We start from the raw sequence: 21,559 nt of genomic DNA on the forward strand, positions 1-21,559 counted from the left end.
ATAAATTAAGAAGTTTTAAAATATACATATATTTTAGTCTGAACATTCTGAATGAGTCTATACAGTTCCAATTCACCAGATAAATTCCTAGACCCAGCTTCTTCATCTGACCCATTGCTTCTATTCTCAGTGGACACAGACTTTAACTTTCTCTAAGGAGCAAAAAGAAGTGGAGGGGACATTGCTATTTTGAGTAAGTCCCCAAGACCAGGTCATAATTTACATAAGTGGATCTTTTATTCTGCCTTTTACAAATCAGCTTCTATAAAATTTTGGTGGTATAGTGTCTCTTCATATACATATGGGTAATGAAGAAGTAAAACTGTCTTTATTTGAAGATGACACAATTTTCTAGATAGAAAGGTCTAAGGAATCTACAAAGAAGCCACTAGAGATAATAACTGAGTTTAACAAGGTCCAAGATACAATATGAATACACAAAATATCAACTGTATCTTTTATATTAGCAACAAATAATTGGTGAGGTGAAATTTTAAAATACCATCTATAGTTGTATTAATAATACCAAATATACATAAAGATAAATTTATAAAGATATGTGCAAGACCAATAAAGAGAAAAACTACAAAACATTGCTGAGAAAAATTAAAGAAGACCTAATAAAAAAGAGAGATATACCATCTTCATGGACTCATTATTGTTAAGATGTCAGTTCTCCCCTAACTGAGGTATAGATTCAATACAATCCCAGTTAAAATCTTAGCATGCTTTTTTAATGAATAGAAACAGACAAGGTGATTCTAAGGTAGTTCTTTACCTTGTAAAAGCAAAAGGAATAGAATAGCCAAAACTGTTTTATGAAGAACAAGTGTGGAAGTCTCACAACATCTGATTTCAAGGCTTAATATAAAGCATCAGTAATCATAACAGTGTAATTGGCATAGGAATAGCCATATAGATTAATGAAACAGAATAATGTATCCAGGTATAGGCCCATCCCTGCATGGTCAATTGATTCTTGACAAAGGGACAAAGATGATTTATGGGAAAAGGATAGTCTCTCAACAAATGGTGATGAAACAATTGGATATCCATATGGAAAAAATCACGACCCTTAAATTAACTTGAAATGGATTGTATTATATTCATAATAAACATACAAAAGTTCATTTTTTAACCTAATAATAAAAACCACTTAAAAAATCAAGAATATAAACATCCAGGGAAAATTTCAAGAAGACAGCTGAACAAGGAGATTGAATGTCTAAATTCTCTTTAAATTAGATTAGGGTTCAATGTAATCCCAATCACAAGGTGGAAAGGATTTTTTTCAGGAGGGGGATAAGAAACAAAATGTTTCTAAAGTAACATTAAATACCTGGAAGAAATTAGACAGGCAAGCAACAGTTAAAAAATTAAAACCAAAGAATAATTGGAGGAAGGGGAACTAATTCTGCCAAATAAAATGTATTATAACATAAGAATCTTTAAATTGATTTGATACTGGAACAAAAATAAATATACAAATCTAAGAAGCAGACTAGAGAGATCTAAATCAGTTTTGTGAGACGATTTTAATATTTGAGGACTATTCCCCAAATGATGCTGGGGTAGATGGAAACCTACACAGGAGAAGTAAGCAGATTTTATTCTTGCATCATGTACCAGTTAAGTAAAAGGGTTGAAAAGTTAAATATTAAATAAAAATCAAACTATAGCAAACTAGAGGAAAACATCAGTATATATTGAAATAATCTCTTGGCTGAGAGATGACAACACTATGGAAGAAATCATAGTGGGTCAGTGGATGTGGCTATACTGGAATTTAAACATTTTACTTATAAGTGAAGTCACAGAGCGAACTCATAACTGGGAAAATATTTTCTGCAAATATAATAAACCAAGTGTTTTTACCCTACCTACAAAAAGAATTCACATACATAAATTTATTTTGTATCTATTTTAAAAAATTTATTGAAGTATAGTTGATTTGCAATGTTGTGTTAATTTCTGCTGTACAGCAAAGTGATTCAGTTTTACATATGTATACATTCTTTTTCATTATTTTCCATTATGATTTATCACAGGATATTGAATATAGTTCCCTGTGCTATAGAGTAGGACCTTGTTGTTTATCCATTCTATATGTAATAGTTCGCATCTGCTAACCCCAAACTCCCAATCCACATATAAATAAATTAAAAAAATTAAGATACCCAAAAGAAAAACATGCATAGGCCACATAGAGAAAGTTGAATCATAAGAGAGTAAAGATAAATGACAAATGAGCATATGAAAGTATCAATCTCACGAGTAAATTTTAGGGATAATATTAAAAACAATAAATATGATACCATCTTTAGCCATCAAATGTACAGATCTTTCAGAAGTGTCATTCCCAGCACCAGCAAGGGCATACGACAGAACCTGGACTTGGGGGAAGAGTAAATTGTTACATCTATTAAGAAGGCAGTTTAACAATATTCATCAACAGTTTTTAGAATGTTCATATTTTTGATTTAGTAAATTTACTTTTAAAAATGAAATTCTTAATTTTAAAATGTACTAAATTGCCTCATAAAAATAACATAAAATATGGACAGAGGTTCCCATATTATTCATAATATCAGAGAGAGAGACAGAGAGAGAGAACTGAATTCCAACAATATATAGGGAATGGTTAATCAATACCTTCACATTCACACTCTGGCATATTACACAGACATTCCAAATGTTTACAAAGTGGGTTGAAAGATATGGGAAATTGTACGAAATGATAAACCAATTGAGAAAAATATTTACAACACTTGGTTAATATACATAATATGCAAAGTGTATCCACAAAAAAAAAAAAAAAAAAAAAAAAGACAAGTTAAAGACAAGACCCAATTAAAAACATGTCAAAGGCTATCAATAGGCAATTCACAGGTAAGGAAATCCCAGTGGTCCCTAAGCTGATAAGAACATATTCAACCTCAGGGAATTGGGAAGTAAAAATTAAAGTAAAATTGAAATACTGTGTGTTACCCACCAGGCTGACAAGAATGTACAAGTGATAACATTAAGTGCTGGCAAAGCTGCAAGGATCTAGGCAGCCCATATATTGCTAGTGGGAATGTGACTTGCTTCATTCAGCCTTTTGGGAAAGTAATCTTAGAGTAGCTATTAAAATTAAAATATGCATATCCTTTGACCCAGCAATTCCATTTTATAGCTCTATTGTATGGAAATAAAAGCATTATTTTTCAAGGAAGGGGGGAGAAGACATCTTCTGAATGTCCATTAATAGAGGAATGATTCGATATACATTGTGTGTGTCAGAACTATGGAATACGATGTGGTTATGAGAGACAGATGGATCTGTTTTCCCAAAGGGATTCACTGAGAAGAAAACAAGTTATAGAAAAACAAAAAAATATTATATAGGTAGGAGAGTAAAACCCTATTTTTATTAAATCTTTCATTTTCTTTTTAATTTTTCGTGTCCTTTTTTCCCCTTTCATCTTTTAACTCAGTTCCTCCTTCCCTCCCTCCATTCCTTCCTTCCTTCCTCTTCCTCCTTCTCCTCCTCTCTCTCTCATCTACCTGTCTTCTTTCTTACCTTTCTTCTTTCCTCCCTTCCTCTCTCTCTCCCTCTCTCTCTCTAATACTTTATCTCTCCAATGTCCATTATGTTTTATGGACAAAAATGCAGTATGGAAGGAATAGCACATGCTGTTAGCATTGGTTATTTTCTGAGGATGGAGTGGAGGGAAGGAGACAGGTTGTTAATTGTCTTTTTGTGTCTTTGTTTTTCATCACTGGTTATATAGAACACAGGGTGACTTTATAATTTTGGGAAAAAGATTTTTAAAAAGCGATTCTATGACATGATTATGCTCTGAACTCTGTTTTTGTTTTCTCTTGGTTTGTTTGTTTGAGATAAAGGTAAAAAAAGATAAAAAATAAAATCTCCAAAAGGTTAAGAGTTTACTCTGATGAACAGAGGTATGTGGATGAGTTTTGCTCCTTTATAATGTGCTTTCCAAACATAACTAAAAAGCATTAATTACAACATTTAAAAAAGCGTATTTATGAAGTCAGGTTGCTCATCCTCTTTCATTCAAGCGAGATGTGGATTTTGCTTTTTCCGAGGTGTCTCCAGGGATGAACCGCCACACCCGGTTCCCCAAGCAGTTGGGAGAGGACATTGCTGCCCCCGGTTTCTGGGACCCGAGGACCCACCCGCAGGGGGAACATGGGTGGCCTGCCCTCACAGTGGAGCCCAGACTGAGCCCTGCTCCCGAGAGCATGCCGGCGTCCTCATGCTGCATCCGCGGGCCCTGTGCACCATCACCAGTCCTCCTCTCAGCCCAGGAGGTGGCCCTGCAGGATTTGGCCATGGAAAGAAGAGGGAGCCCATTCCAGAGGCAGGAAAGCAGTGAGTCAGGATGGGGGGGATGTTAAAGAAAGAGCTGCGTGGAGGAACCGTTGGTGCCGAGTGTGCGTTTGGGCCAGATCCTGTCCTGCCGGGGCTGAGTGGGGCCAGAAACTTCTGGAGAGATCTCACTTTGGGGACCTTCTGTTCTCGGCATAGATAAGTAACTCTTCCAACCCGGGCAATAAAGTGGGGAAGTAGACATTAAATAAACAACAGGCAAAATTAAAACCAGTAATGAGGCGCATGAATATTGTGGTGTGACAATGCTGGAGACACATTTGCCTGGGAGCACCGCATGTTCTGGGAGAACATAATGGCAATGTGGTTGGCATCCTCATTTTCCTCCCCTGAGTTTCCGCTTAGTGGCCCCAGAGGCTGGCACCTGTGCCCAGATGCTTTTAAAACCTTGGCAGGGAGAGGCAGGCCCATAACAGAGGGAGGCCAGAGCTCCAGTGCCTTCTCAGTGGGTGGAGGGGGGGGTGGCGTGAGGGCCGGGGACGTGGCCCCCTCCACCACTCTTGACCCCCTGGGCCAGGGAGCAGAGGCAAAGTCGACCAGAAGTTTGCCTGTGGCAACAGTGTCACCCTGTATCTTTCAGGGGGACAATTGTCCTGAAAGTTCACCCCAGGGGAGATCCCACACATGTGGGACGTCTCATGAGTCTGTGATGAAGAAAGGGCCGGAGTTTGTTTGAATCTGCTGCACCTCTCTAGGGAGCTGCTCCCCATTTGGATCAGGGCTTTCACCCAGAATTGCTTCTTCCATGGGCCTCTAGAAATGCCCTTTGGGTGCGAATGTCCTGAGACCTAGATGGAACGAGAGGCTGAGCTGTAAAGGGAAGATGACAAGCCTTAGCCGAAGGGGGCTGGTTAGGATGAGAAAATGTCTAGAGGTTCTGACTGTCAGGAGGCAGTTTTAGGGGAAGGTGTCCTCAGAGCCCATCCACCCCATGCCGGTGCTGGGGAGTCAGGGAGCAAGGGTTCGATGGACGTGTGGCGTGTACCACAGGATCCCAAACCTCCCACGCTATATTACTAAGAAAGGGGTGAGGCCAAGACACCACTGCAGAGTACTTGGAGGTGGGCAGAGGGGTTTATTAAAGCAAAGATGACTGCATCCTCAGATCGGCTTCTCCCTCCACTGGGGGGCCAAAGAAACTGGCTGAGGCGGGGGGTTCTGGGGCTGGCATTTTGTGGCTTTCCTCCTGTGGGCGGGGGCACTGTCATGCCTGTCCACTGCTTCTGAAGTGACAACAAAATATACTTTTCTGCTGGAAATTTTCAGCTAGATCGCTCTAAAACTGGGTCATGGGTTTGAGCCTGATCAACTTGTAGAAATCGTATACAGCTGGTCGTATTTCTTCCATGTATGTATATTTATGAATTAAAATATACATGTATGGTGAAAGAGAAATAAGTTACATCGTGCAATGCATTCATAATTGACATATGTATTCATAATCTGTCTTCTCCATATACACATATGAAGGTGCGCTGTACTTTAAGTAGTTTTTGGGGACAGTTTTAACTCAGCATGATTCTGACCGTGTGCTGAGTCTGGACCTTTATGCGTGATGGAATTCCACTGTAGCTAGGAAGCTCTGAAACTCCTCTGAGCCACTGTTTCCATCATAAGAATGGGAAAAGCAAAGCCCAGAGAGGGGAAGGTATTTGTGCAAGATCAGGGGACAGGGCCCAGGGTGAATTCTGTGGGTGCACCTTCCATCCATCCATCACCATCTTCCATGCCTCGCTGCCTCCCCAACTCTCCATGCAACTCTGCCCAGCTGAGGACCATACTGTTGCCTCCACTCGCGGCCCTGATTCACACAGCCCAGAGCTGAGCACCTGCTCCGTAAACAGTCCATTCCTCTGCCCCGGCCACGTTTCCTAGGCCTTCAGAGGCCGCATTCCAGAAGCTAACTTCTGACAGCGTGTGTGTGTGTGTTTATGTGTGTGCGCGCGCATGCACGTGTGCACATACGTGCACCTATGCTTGCAAATGACCTAGATGTGCTGGCATGGGCCCATCCCCTGCAGGGCCGGGGGCATGAGCTGGTCTGTTGATGCCCCCAGTACAGTGGCCCACAGAGAGGGACTCTGCACATACCTCAGGCGACATCCTGTGGATCTGGGCCATGGGAGAGAATATTTGGCCTGTTGGCTGGAAACTGAGCTGATAATTGACATCAAGAGGGAATTGGCTCTTTTAAGACAAATGCTTCCAGATGCCAGGATCACTGGGTCCATGTTACTACCCAGATGGATCTGGGTGGGAGCCAGAAAAGGAACAGCATTTGATAAATTCAGAAAGGTAGTTAATCATCAAGTAGCTAGCATGGGCAGATTCCCGCAAGGTCGGGCTTACTTAAGGATGCCCTAGTAGTGCAAGGAGTATGCCAGGACCTCAGAGCATCAGGGAACTCCACTATCTTTCCAGTGACAGTCAGTCCAAGCTTGGGGTGCTGTGATGTATGTTTGTTGCTGCCAGCAGGAACCTGCTCCCAGATAGGACCCAGCCATGTGGGGTTTGGAAAGCCTCTGACTGAATCAGGTTTTCTGTGGAGATTACAATTGACGACCTGTTTCCTGGTCGCTGGGAAGCCTTCATGGGCAGGGACTGTTGACACATCGGTTTCCAGATCCAGCTGGAACCAGTCGAGGTAAATGAAAAGCAAGGAAATTCAGTAGAATTGAACCTCTGGGAACTTCAAAGGGGCCTTCTGTTTAGCATGTGATTTGGGGCATTTAAATATTTTAAGGATTCGGGCAGATGATCTCACATTCGAGGGTGCCCTTCCCACACCACCATGTTAGGAGGGCAATAAACCCATGCTGTTGTTTTTAGGCCGGTTGCAGTTGATTACATGTGCTCTGAAGGGAACCCCCCAAAATATTCTGGAGTGATAAGTCATCCAGGGGGTCCTCGTTTTTCACCTGGATGACCACAGTAGCCTCTTGAAAGGTTTCCCTGCTTCATTCTTGCCCACACAGTAGCCAGAATGGTGTTTCAACATGGAAATCAGGTCATATCAGGGCCTTTACTTAAACCTTCTAATGCCTTTCCATTGAAATTAAAATAAAATCCAAATTCCTTATTTCCTACAAGGCCTATGTGAAGTGGCCCTGCCTAGGGTTCTGGTCTCATCTATCCCCCTCTGCAGCCATACTTCCTGTTCCTCGAAATTGGCCTGCCTCAGCACATTTGCACTTGCCCCTCTCTGTGCCTGAAATGTTCTTCCCGGGTTTAACCATTGTTATCACCTTCTTGCAGCCAGCCATCAGCTCAACTTTCACCTCTTCAAAGAAGTTAATTTTAAAAAGCACCATCCTAGTTGTTTTCTTTCCCATTGCCTTGTTTTATTTTCCTCAAAGCATTGGTCACTTTCTGACATGATCATGATGATGCTCTAACTTGTTTACTGTGTGACTTCTCCTCCTAGAATATAGGCTCCGCAAGAGCAAGACTTTGTCTGTTTTGTTCACTGCCATATCTCCAGCATCTAGAAAGGTTCTTAGCCAAAAGTAGCTCTCCATAAAAATACGATGCGCAGATGGATGAATGGACAGACAGATGGATGAGTTGACGGATGGATGAGTAAACGGATGGAAGAGTGAGTGGGTAGATAAAATGGATGGATGGGTAGATGGATGAATGAGTGGTTATATGGATGGGTGAGTGGATAGATGAATGGGTGGGTGGACGGATGGGTGGGTGGATGGGTGGATGGGAGGATGGATACTAGGGTTGGCCTTTGTGACCCAGGAAGAGTTCAGGGTTTCCAGATGAATGTCATTGCAACAGGATTCCTTGAGAGGGTCAAATAAATTGGCAAAAGATCAAGCCAGAGTCACTCTGTCATTTATGCTTTTCTAGTTTAGAGAATACTTGTTCCTTCAAATGTTGTCTACACGAAGGACTAGCTGTTGGGAACTCATGAGTTATGCTCCTGGGGATATTTTTTCTTCCCTTTTATTCCAGCAACAAGGAACTAGAAATAAATTCTGGATGAGCAAACTTTGATAATGAACTTTCTCTTTCCATTGTAACATTGCAATAGTGACTGCCAAATTTTTCACCAGATCATCTCCTGTTACTGAGTAGAACACTAACTTGAAGAAAATATTTTGTTATACAACTAAAAAATGGACTCTCCTGAGAATGAACTCTTCTTTGGAAATGGTGTATTTCATGATGAGATGCCACTGAGGGGTAAATAAAGGCTAAATGTGCTTGTGAGTTATTTACTTTAGCAATTTTCAGGCAGGATGCATAGCTACAAATAACAATATTAATTATTATGGGGGATGATTTCCTTTTTAGTAACATTTATTATTCGTTGATAATGAACATAATAGAAAGTTCTTTGAGGAACATTTAGAAGTGTATAAAGGAGACTACTATACTCACACTCTAATGCCACCATTCACTCTGATGAATGTTTCAGCTGACTTTTCTTTCTGTCAATTTCTGTCTACATACATGTAAACATATATGCATATGTTATGTGGTTTTAATTATCCTCTACATACAATTTTTTACTGCTTTTAATCATTTGAACGATATTCTGTATATTTCCCCAGGTCATTTAAAGACTCTTGGCAAACATTATTCAATTGCTCCATGGTATTTAATTGTATAGACCAGCCTTGTTTAACAGACATACAACGTGAGCTGCATTATAATATGTAATTTAAAATTTTCTAGGAAATACAATAAACAAGCAAAAAAAGCAGGTAAAATTACTTTTAATCATACATTTTATTTACTCTCATATTTACAAAATTTTGTCATTTCAACATCTAGTCGACATAAAAATTATTGAGATTTTACATTTTTTGAACTGTCTCTGAAATATATTTTACATCTCAATTTAGATCAGCCACATTCCAAGTGTTTAGTAGCCACGTATGTTGAGTGGCTACCATGTTCACTAGCCCAGGACTAGTCTATTGAAAATTAGTATTGTGATGGTTTACATGTAGTGGAAGGGATTTTACGTTACCTCTCATATTCTAACTTAAAAGGCCATCTTCCAAGGATAAAAGCAGCCTGAAATTAGAGTTCCAGTTATCGTCTATCAGGTCTCAAGGTGATTAATTCAGCTTGATAGCTACAAGATATAACCTCAATTCCTCAAAATGCTAAATGAAGTGGAAAGATGTTGAAAACAATGTTTTTCAAATTACGCATTTGATACCATTTTGCCTCTTTTCAAAGATGATTCCTAGGCTCTAATGGAAGCTGATGTCTCCTAGTATATTAAAATCATATTCAATGCAAGGCAAATGAATTGAATTAGGTCGGATGGTATTGATTATTATCAGTTCGACTTCAGCTCTGGTCTGCCTGCTCTCTTCAGCAGAATCCTGGGTCCTCCAGGGAAGCCCGCTGACGTCACAGTCCCCTCCTCCCTCCCCTCCTCATATTGGAATAAAATGCTTATCACTGGGTACAGTGGCAGGGCTGTGCTGTTGCAGACTCATTTTTAAAATTTATTCCTGAACCAAAGGAATTTGAGACGAATCTAACGGATGCAACTGGTCCTCAAGTGATGTTTTGAGGTAGAAACATTCTGATTGAGTGTGTGAACAAGACATCATGAAGGAGGGAGGAGGGGGAAGAGGAAAGACTATCTCCATCCTGAGGGACCCTCTTGCCTGGTTATGAAGTCCAGTCTAGCAGCTCACAGGAGCAGGAGAGACATCCCAGAGCCCATCTGAGCTAATGGAGGCTTACCTGTTGGCTTATGGCAACATGGGTCCACCCAAAAGCTCTTACTGGCCGCCTCCCATATGTCATGTTTGGGTCCTGGGGGCACAGCAGTGAATCAGATGGTGTGTCTGTCTTGAAGGTGATTCAATGAGGGAGATGGACAAGTAAACCCTAAACTACAGCTTATCTCTTGTGATAAGAGATGTACCTGGAACGCTGTATGTGGCACATCCAGTAGGTTGCTCAGCCCTCAAGGGTGGCTTCCTGGAGAACAGGACTGACTAGCAGTGTGACCTCAGGTAGGCTCCTCTTCCATGTGTCTCTGTGAAATCAGTGTAATAAAAGTAACGTCCTCACTGGGCTGATAGGGGAGAAAATGAGATAATTCCTGTTAAACACCTAACATGGTTTGCCACCCAAAGCAATCGATCACTGAGTATTGGCTGCCGTTACTATTATTGCTGCTGTTGTGTTATTAGAATTCAAGGACCGCATGATAGAGCATAGACTGTGGGTGATGGGGAGACATTTAAAGCAAGAGAGAGATGTGCGCAGATCTGCAGTTTTAGACAATTACTTTGGTGTAGGGTCTGCAGCGTCGCCTTGCAGGAGGGTCACTGGGCTGCCATCCAGGTGGGAGTGGCATCTAGGGGACTTGGCTTAGAGCTGTATTTTCATAACAACGGTGTTGCTTTTATTAGATTGTTAGTTATGATGAATAAAATAACAACATTTAAAAGAGATGCATTTATTCTCATGTAATGTTTTTTTTTTTAAGTACCCTTTCTTCTCCTTGCCATCATCCTTGTCATCGCCATCATCATAGGATGTGTCTTGGAAAGATAAGGGCATGGGGGAGATGGGTGCTCCCACTGTTCAGCCCACTGGTTGGGAGATAGAGGGGTGTGCGGGCATGGGAGGGGAGCTGGGAACAAACCCCAAGTGACAATATAAAGTAGCCTCGACACCCACCCCACGGTGGTCCCAGCAGCTCTGCCCAAATAGTGGCTCCAGATTTACACAGCATCCTCCTTCTCCTTTAACTCAGTCATCAAAAGTTTAAGGAGATTTAAAAACCACTGGGGTGTTATGTAGAAAATACAGCCTCGAGTCACTGATGGAATTCATGCCCAGGTTCTGCCAAGGCAGAGCGGGAGCCCACCCTTCCAGGGTGTCTGGGCTGTCACTCTGCCCATTCATTTTCTTGACTGTAAAAATTAAACACATGCACAGGAGGGCCTGAGAGGCAGAGTTATGGGGGATGTAAAGTGCCTGACGGCGTATAAACTTGGCCGTCCCGTAGTGGAACACCGAGTCACGTGGTGCCGAGAAGGGGTCTTGGAGATGCGGGAGCATCAGGCAAATTGCAAAGGGAAGAGGAGGCCGGGAGTCTGCTGGCTGGGCAGGGGCTTCTGCTGGACCAGCTTTTCCAGGAGCTGGGCTGGTCCCCGCTGAGTGTTCCCCTGGCTGGCGGTAACAGGGAAAGGAGGAGAAGCCACATCTGGGGGGACAGGTGCCAAAGCAGCTGTGGGGTGACAAGGGTGAGGCAGGTGTTCCAGTGCAAAGACAGATGGGGGGGACACCCAGGTCCCCCTCACGTGAATGTTGAAGGACAACTATCATTCACTTTCTTAAGCGTGACCCCCCATAGTCTTCAGAGGAGATGTGGAGAAATTGCCAACCTGCTGGTAAAATCTCGAGCTACAGATACATGCAGACCAGAGGCAAAAATTGCATCTATGAAGCAGGAAATCCAAGCGACTGAGGCTCCTTCCCACAGGGCATCGGGAGGTCTCCTCAGCTTCAGGGCCCCCCAGAAGGCCATGGCCACCTGATCTGGGAGGCCTTGTGCGAGGGCTTGGAACAGTGTCTGCTGGGGGCTGGCTCCCCCGATCCTGGAAAACTCACCAGCAGTTCCACTGCAAGGACAGCTGGAGAACAGAGGCACAGATGCTTCAGTGCTCTTGGAGAACGTATGTGGCACAAGGCTGCTGGTGGGGTCCCCCTGGTCAGTGTGTGTGTGTGTGTGTGAGAGAGAGAGAGAGAGAGAGAGAGCCAGGAAGAGTGGAGGGAGAGGGAGGGGAGAGGGTAGAAACTACAAGTGCCATAAGGACTAATATGTACTTATTCACTGTTCCTTGCTTTAGATATTTCTAGAACACCTACTATGCACCTGCATTGTGCATACCAGACTCAGTCCCAGCTTCACTGAGCTCACAGAGGGATATTAACCAAAAGATCACACAATTATTTAATCTACAACTGAAGTAGCTTGTTTATTCTGTGCCATATCAAATGTACACCGCCCACCTCCACTGGTGCCTCCTTTGTTTGGAAACTTGCCTGTGCATCTTTCAAGGAAGCACATGGATTTCATGATGGAAAAGCTAATGGAGGAAAGCATTTGCTATGTCTAATTATTTATTTATTTTTAAAATTTTATTTATTTATTTTTAAAAATTATTAGCACCTTTAATTATTATTTATTTATTTATTTATTTATTTATGGCTGTGCTGGGTCTTCGTTTCTGTGCGAGGGCTTCCTCTAGTTGTGGCAAGCGGGGGCCACTCTTCATCGTGGTGTGCGGGCCTCTCACCATCGCGGCCTCTCTTGTTGCGGAGCACAGGCTCCAGACGCGCAGGCTCAGTCGTTGTGGCTCATGGGCCTAGTTGCTCCACGGCATGTGGGATCTTCCCAGACCAGGGCTCGAACCCGTGTCCCCTGCATTGGCAGGCAGATTCTCAACCACTGCGTCACCAGGGAAGCCTAATTATTTATCTTTTTAAGGATTTAGATCTGGTACGGATGAAGGTGCCGATGCTGGTGGGCAACTCTGAATTCCAGCTTTACTGCTTCTTCTGCCTAGAAGCAGAAGATATTTAAATACCTTTTTAAAATATATTTAATTTCAAATGTAATATTCATAATGAAAAGTGCACCGATTATAAGGGCCCAGCTCAACAGACGGAACGCACCTGTGTAACCAGCACCCAGATTAAGAACTAGGACATGAGGAAACCTGGGCACACCTCCCGGGCCAACATCTTCCCAGGGCATCCCTATCCTGACTCGCATACCCCATGGGTCAGCCTTGCTCTTTAACGGACTTAGGAGACATGTGATCTCTCTGTGTCTGTTGTTTTTCTTCAACCTTGTGTCAGGGAGATTCACCCACGTTGTGTGGGCTTTGCTGGTGGGTGTCTGAAGTGTCCCTCCATTGAGTCTGACCAAACCAGGAAAGGTGGCAATGACCTTGACATCTAGGGGATACAGGCTCTGATGGTTACCAGCAGGTGTGCCATTTTCCCTTGTTCTGGCTCCGTTGGGCCCCACTACCACCGAGCAACACAGGGCCCTCAGGGTACCAGTAACCTGGAAGAGAAGTTTTACATTCCTCCCGTTAGCCTTTCCCATCCCCTCTCTCACTGCTGAGGAAGTACAGTTAAGAGACTAACTCAGGAGCCAGACTGCCCGGGAATGAACTGCTCTTTGACCTTTGGTCATTTCTTAAGCTGTCTGTGCCTCAGTCTCCTTGCCTCTAAAGTGGGGTTGACAATAAAAGCACTTACTTCCTATGGTTGCAGCGAGGGTTTGATGTGACTGCTGGAAGTGAGAGCTGCCATCATTTTTGGACCAGCACTAACTTGGGGATATGGGTCAGGAATTTTTATTCTTTCTTCATGGGTGAAGAAACAGAAAGCTAGAGAGGGGAAGCAAGCTACATCACTTAAGGATTCCCCTAATGAGTCTTTTCTAAACAGGACCTTAAGGTATCATGGAGAGATATGCAGAAGATGAAACTGCTATGACGACGCTACACGGAAGCTGAGTGCCCCATCGTGTTCAAAGGCTGTTGGCATCCTTTATTTCATATGCCCCTGTGGCAATCCTATAGCATCAGATGCACAGGGAGAGTTGGCCTCATTATTCCCATTAGATCCCATTTCACAGATCAGATAACTGAGGTCCTGGAAGATCACATAGCTACCAAGGGGTCCACCCGGGTGTTCCGACTCCTGATGCACCTGACTGTGCTCCTTTCTTCCAGTTATTCTTCCCGCTTGTAGGGGAGGGGACTTAGGAGGTATTCACTAAAACATGGTCTCTTGAGCAGAAACTCCTAGTGTGAACCCTGGCATAATTTAAGGCTACGCTTTTCTACTCTGCTTCTCAGTAGCTCTGGAATTTTCTCACCCTCTGTGGGGAGCTCTGTGCCGATTAGCTTTTGACAACTCACATATTTAATAGAATGTTTCAATAATGCTTTCAAAATAGGAAAAATAATGCTTACGTATAGTAGGAATAAGCAAACAAAATATATTGGTTAAGTTGCTCTAGGTAACTTTTTTGAGCTTCCTGGCAGCCAGAGCAAGTGAAGGCTTAATGCTAGCAAGAGGCCCTCTTCCAGGGTTTCTTGAACACGATGCTTTTATCTTTATGTGGTTGTTTTCCCCCTGGGCACTTGTAAAACTTAAGACCAGGGCTGACAACTTCACTACTGGGAGTCTTTCTGGAGAGGACTGGGAGTCGGTGGGTCCGGGGAGCTGTGTGGTGGACAGGTGAGACTCCGTTGGGGAAGGCTGGCCCAGGCATGGAGGGTGCTAGCAGTGGTCGTCTTCATGACCATCCCAGTCATTCCTCAGGGTTGTGGGGTCCTAAACCAGGTGTCCTGAGACAGGATGATTATCAGAATCACCTGGGAATACCTTATTTCTAAAGCATACACATCCCTCGGCCCCGCTTCAGGTGTCATGACTGTGACCTTGGCGTTAGGAGGTTTAAATGTCATGTTTCAGAAACCCTGGAGCTAGAAGGTTTAAATGTCAGAAACCACGCATTTATATACACCTGTTACTTCCTTCCAAGTAGCAGATAGAGCAGCTGAAGAAGCTATACTCCGAGTGTCAAGTGACTTGTCTGAGTTCTCAGGATGGGAAGGAGGGGGGCATGAAATAAGCCTAATTCTCCCAGTTCCCATCTATTCCTTCACCAAACTCCCCAGAGATGGCATGGTGAAGAGCATCCCCCAGGTAAGCAGGTGTTTAGGAGAGGGTTGCTGGGCAGGGACATGGTAATGGGAAGTGAGGACACCCCCACCCCATGAAGGCAGATGCTTCTCTTGAAAATTTTGGTTCTCATTTATGAAGAGCTTATTTCACAGTAGTCTGAGGTGCAGTCCTACGAGGAGCTAGACGTTATCGAATGCTTAGCAGGAGACAGGCAGTGTTCTACTGAAGTCTTAGGTCAAGGCATCCTCCCAACAGCCTAATGGGGGATACGATATGACTATACCCACTTTACAGATGAGGAAACTAAGGCAGAAAAGTTGAACTCAGTTGATCACGACCAAGTAGCTGGTGGGTGATATAATCCGGATTTGAACCTGGGCTCTCGCCTCTGCACTGTGAGTACTTCCTGTGCTGACCCAAGTCAGAGGGAGGGCTTGCCCACAAGACGATGCTCATACGGTTTTCTATTTTTATTTTCTAACTTGACTGCAAACAATTATTTGCAAACAATGTTTACGCTGCCCCAGGTCAAATAGTTCCAGGATGTATGTTTTTATAGTTTCTGTAGCTGATTTCGTGTATTCTCAAGTTTCATTTCCTATTATGTTTCTGAATGATACAAATGATTATTTTTTTCCTTTGGTGGCCTCGGGCCGTGAAATTGGAACATGGATGTGATCTAATACAGTAAAGTGAGGTGCCTATTTCCATCTGTGTGCCCTCCCTGAACTTCTCTCTGTTGTGCTTGGGATGGCCATTCATACTTTAGTGTGAATTGGGAGATAGTTGGGCTAGGCCTGCTGTTGTAACATTTCGGTGCATGTGGTCCACCTCTGGGGGTGGGAGTTGGGTCCATGGCAACCACTGGAATCCCTGAGTTTCTCTTTCTCAGCCTGAGGATTCTCCTGTTTTTCCATTAAGGGAGGTCTCTCCAAACACCCCATCTGGTGGCACCGCCTGCCCCTGACATGTGCACAGAGCACAGACATGTCAACTCTCTAGCCAAAACCCTGGCTCAGGGGATGCTTTCCCCCAGACAAGTAAGAGAAAGAGGCCACAGTTGTTATTTCCCTGGGCAGGGGTGGGGGAGATGTCATGGTTTTAGAAAAAGAAAATGAAGCCTCACTCTTTAGCAGAAGACAGAGAGAAGTCCTTGGCTGTTGGAGCAGATGCCAATTTCCTTATAAGGGTCTGGCTGTGCAATGGCGGGGGGCAAGGAAGGGCAGGCTGGATTTTTGTTTTGATATTTGTTTTATTCTGCAACAGACAGCGGGCCCGGTTGGGGACTGGATCCTCGTCCCACGTCCCTTGCATGAGAAGGACACACATATATCACAGGAGCAGGCAAGCGAACGGGTCGTCTGTCTTGGGGGGACTTATTGTCTACGTGCTCAGGAAAAGGTATTAATTAATCCAGCTGGCCACACAGCCTTCCTTGTTTATTAGGGAAAGCCACGGCATTTGGCCAGAATGATGGGTTTTAAAGACTGGGGATTTATTAAGAGGACAACATCTGCTTACTGTTTCGTGAGAATTCAGTGTTTCTTTGTAAGGCTGTTGGGAGCAGGTGTGGTGCGTACCAGAGGTGAGCACTCCTTTCGTCACTCTCTTGTCTTATTCCTGTCAAAACTGGTCCTCCTGCCCCACCTACACAGAGCCCCCCAAAGGGGCGAGCCCCTGCTCCTTTGTTGTATGGCTGGGGGCCCTCGGGGTCCTCTCCAGGTTAAGGCAACACAGCCTCAAATTCTAAATTCAATTACTCTAGTGTATATGGAAGAGCTATGATGTGCCAGCTGTGGTGGGGGCCTGGTTGGTCCTCAGGTACCCATGAAAAAGTGTAGTCTTTGTCTAGCAGCAGCTTGTAGGACAGGGGAGCCACAGACCCTCAGCTCTGGAGCTCAGCCAGGGAGGACCACCCTTCCACATAAGGCCTGGGGGAGACCACTGAGACTTCCATTGCACAGATTACTAAGAGCCCTCCTCTTGGCTCTGAGCTACAGCCTCCTTCCCACCTCTCCATCCCCACTCTGGGTTCTGAGGAAGATATTTTACTTAGAGATCATCTCAATTAACCCCATCTGTGTCCCTTATCTACCCTGATACAGACCCCTGAACTGACATCTGTAAATATTTGTGTGTGTCTTGAAGGCTTGGATTGAGCAGGATTTAGATTGCAGGAACACAAATGATGTCACATCCCGAATTGTGTATCCGGTTTGTAAAAGCCCTCAGCTGTTGCCACGGCTGCAGATGTTTTGAGCGTCAACTTACAACTCCTCAAAGCCTCAATGATCCCCCCAGAACCAGGAGCCCAAAGAGGGCGCACATGCTCCTGGGCAGTCACAGGTGATTGATTTTAAGCCATGCAAAGGAGACCATACTTTATTTAAATATTTATTTATATTTAATTCCGTTGCTACCATCTCTCCGTAGCAAAGGATGCTCATTTCACTTTTATGGTAGTCATATAGCTTTCCTTTAAAAAACTGTTTTTTTAAAAAGTGAACCACTTTAAAGGAGAAATATTAAGTAGACAGCAGAGCAAGTGTGGCAGGGATGCACCAACTCTAGAGAATGAGATGCATAGGGACCCAGGTGTCTTCTTCCTGGTAGAGCTGGCAACTCTGTGTCCTGCATCCGAGTCTTTCCTAGGTCCACCTTGCAGCTTTGGGAGGTCACTCAGGTTCGTGAACCTCCATTTCCTCATCTGATAAGTGGGGATGGTTACATTAGCCTCTTTTACCACCTGAAGGTAATGATAGATGGATGAGATCAAGTGAATAATAATAACTGTATTATTGTTGTTATTTACGTTAGTATTTATTAAATGACAGCTACCACGTGTTGAGCTCCCACTCAATGCCAGCCCCTTGCTAGGCACCCTGTAGAGATGACTCACAGCATCTTCTGCCAGCCAGTGCGAGACAAGCATTACCCACGTTTTAAAAAAACGGGTCTTTTCAAGGTAAGAAGCCAGGGATTCTCACACTCCCCATTGTAGGATGGCAGAGAGCAAACAATGAGAAGACAAATATTCTGTATTTCTACAGAATTAATTAACTTTACATTTTGAAATGCTGATCTAGTTCTGAATTTAACTGTCTCCTGTTTTCATGAAGCTTGTAAAGAGAATAAAAATATCCGTCCAGCAAAGTATCTTTAGCCCATGACCTGCTTTCTAGCATCCAAAAGACAGAAGAATTCAGGAACATGGCCTTTATGAGAGAACATTAGGAGAAATAGTAGAAATACATTGCATCCATGCTGATGGTGGTTGTATCTGGGCTATAGGACTATAATTGCATTTTCTTTTCCCTTTCCTTTTTAAAAAAAGACTTTCTACTTTACTGTGTTATTCCAAAGGTCTACAATGTGCACATTAAAACCAGTAAACACGCAAGAAAATTTCAGCATAGAGCCCAACTTATAAACTTGCTGAAACTCCCTCAGGGCTCTGAGAAGCCAAAATGATCTTCATAATAATACTAAGACATTATTTTGCCTTTTCATTTTGTGTTGATGGTGAGTGAAACTGCTGGTGCCTTAGCATGAATCGAGGAACTAGCCGTCCTTGTTCTCCTCACCGCCATGCGCGTGCAGAAGGAGGAAAAGCCACCCTCACGTGGGATGCAAGGGAATATTACTCAGCCTTCACAAGGAGAGAAATTCCGACACATGCTACATCACAGATGAACCTTGAAGACATTATGTTAAATGAAGTAAGTCGGTCACTAAAAAGACAAATACTGTATGATTCTAATTATATAAAATTCTCAGGATAGTCAAATGAGTAGAGACAGAAAGTAGAATGGTGGTTGCCAGGGGCTGAAGAGACTGGGAGAATGGGGAGTTATTGTTTGATGGATCCAGAGTTTCAGTTTTGCAAGTTGCAAAGAGTTCCCGGAAATGGATGGTGGCGATGACTGCACAACAATGGAAACTGCACATTTAAAAACGGTGAAGATGAGGGGTGGGTTAGGGAGGGTGGGAGGGAGACACAAGAGGGAGGGGATATGAGGATATATGTATACGTATAGCTGATTCACTTTGTGATACAGCAGAAACTGACACACCCCTGTAAAGCAATGATACTCCAATAAAGATGTTAAAAAAATAAATAAAAATGGTGAAGATGGTAAATTTTATGTTATGTGTTTTTTGCCACAATTAAAAAAATATATATACATACATAAATATTCATATTTATGTATGATTACATGTAATATTTAAAAGATTCTGAATTTGAAAAAAAAAGAATGAATTTGATGAAGCAGTGAAAGTTATTAATTTCATCCCATCTCATTCGCTGAGCGCAGGCCTTTTAAAGATTCTGTGTGATGAAACGAAGCACGCAGAGCAGTTCTGCCCTGTGTTGAAGCTGTCGGCTCCCTCCAGGAGAAGCAGCTGTGCCATCTCAGGGCTCGTGAGCTGGACCTTCTGCTTTTTTTCATGGAGCACCATTTTTCCTTGAGAGAACCACTGATAAACAAACTCTTATTCAAACTTGATTATTTGGCAGAATTTTCTGGAAAATGAACAAATGAATCCTGTCACTTCCAGGAAAATAACTGACAGTATTTGTTGCCAATGATAAAATTCAAGCTTTCAAGAATTTTGAAATACTTGTATCAGCCACCATGAGCTTGACAGCTTTCCAATACTTAAAGAGATACTAATGAATGTGATTTTTTTTTTAATATTGTACAATGAATCGTGTCAACATTGGAAGATCTGCATAGCTCATTGAATTGATAATATCCAAGTGACCAAAGCTTGTTGTTACCAAATCATGCAAGGGTAAAAGATTCATTCAAATAGCAAGATAATCCAATGGATTTTAATGTAACAGAATATAAAAAGTTCATGTATTTTCAGATTTCCCATTGCAAGTAACCTTTAAGAGACTCCCAGTGACTGTGTTTTGGTGTAGTATCAAAGAAGAATATCCACAATTATGTGAAAAGGCTATTAACATACACCTCCCTTTTCCAACCACATATCTGTGTGAGATCAGATTTTCTTCATAGACTTGAACAAAAACAACATATTGCAACAGACTGACTGTGGAAGCAGATATGGGGTTTCAGCTGTCTTTTATTAAGCCAATCACAAAAGATGCCTGCAAACATGTACAGTGATGGCACTCCTGTCACCAATTTTTTGAACATATTGTTATTTTTTTCATGAAAACATTCTAGATATGTTAGTATATAATAGGCTTACTGTTCTTTTGAAATAGATTATTAAGTGATTCTTTAAAATTTGTCTTACTTTTTCTAATGACCCGCCTCAACAAAGGCACTAGGGTCTTCAGTAACTTCCCAAATGTTTACATTTTTAAGAGTTCTGAGACCAAAAAGTTTGAGACCCACTGGTCTAGAGCTAAATCAGCAGAAGCTTTATAAGAATTCCCATCTCCATTTCCACCCAAGCCGATTAAAATCTTTGGTGACTCACGCTCAAGCATGGGCATTTCACAAAGTTTCCCCAGAGACTGTATTATGCAGTCACAGCTTAGCATTTGCTCTAGAAGTCATGCCATGTAGCTACCCCCTGTTTCCTGTGGAGAGCATGGAGCATATCTGGATGAGACCCGGTGCCCACCTTGGAGCGTTGACTCCTGTGTTGGTCCATGTTGTGTACTGAATTAATAAGTGACTCTACAGAAGGCAGATGCGCTATCCAGATTTACGTAGGAGTAGCTACCTTATTATGACACCTCTTTGTTCTACTTCAGATTAGCAGTCCAGATGCCTTTACAACACGACCTGTTGTTTATCTTCTGTGTACCACCCTCCCTTGTACCAGATGTTTGTTTGAAAACTGACTCTGAAGCTTGGAACCTCCAATGCCACAAGCACAGTTAGAGACCAGGCCTGGCCACGGGGACCAGTTAACCAAATTCAGAGATCTTGAGGTTCTTTGAATTGGGGAGAATTCTTTGGATTTGCAGTACACCCACCTGGTAGCTTGCTCTCAGCCAAGGGTTATGGCTGCTTTTTCTTTTCTATTGGTCACCTTAGTGCCACATGGTATTCTGGGCCATTGACCTAAAAGCTTCAGAAACAACAGAGGAAAAAGAAAATGTTGGCCTGTTTCTTTCTGAGTCATAAGAGCAATACCTTTTCATTCTGACCACCCACTGGCTGTGGTGACATAATCGGGATTGAGAGGTCCTATCATTCTGTTTCTTGCTACAAGAAATGAACATGCTTTTGGAAAGCTGGGTGGAAGCTCATTGGTCCACAGGCCATTCTTCTTTTAATGCGGGATTTCAGTGGAGGTCTTTCTTTGCATCTTTCATCTGGGTCATCTTGGGCTTCTCTCCCCTCCAGCTTGTTCACTGGTGCAGGGCATACCGACACTCATCTGGCCTTTTAACTGAACATGGATGATGGATTTGGGGTTGATATGTGCAAGGCAACCTCCGCTCCCCCACTCCCCGTGGGATGG

The sequence above is a fragment of the Balaenoptera musculus genome, chromosome 19, assembly GCF_009873245.2.
Source record: "Balaenoptera musculus isolate JJ_BM4_2016_0621 chromosome 19, mBalMus1.pri.v3, whole genome shotgun sequence".
Lineage (NCBI taxonomy): Eukaryota > Metazoa > Chordata > Mammalia > Artiodactyla > Balaenopteridae > Balaenoptera > Balaenoptera musculus.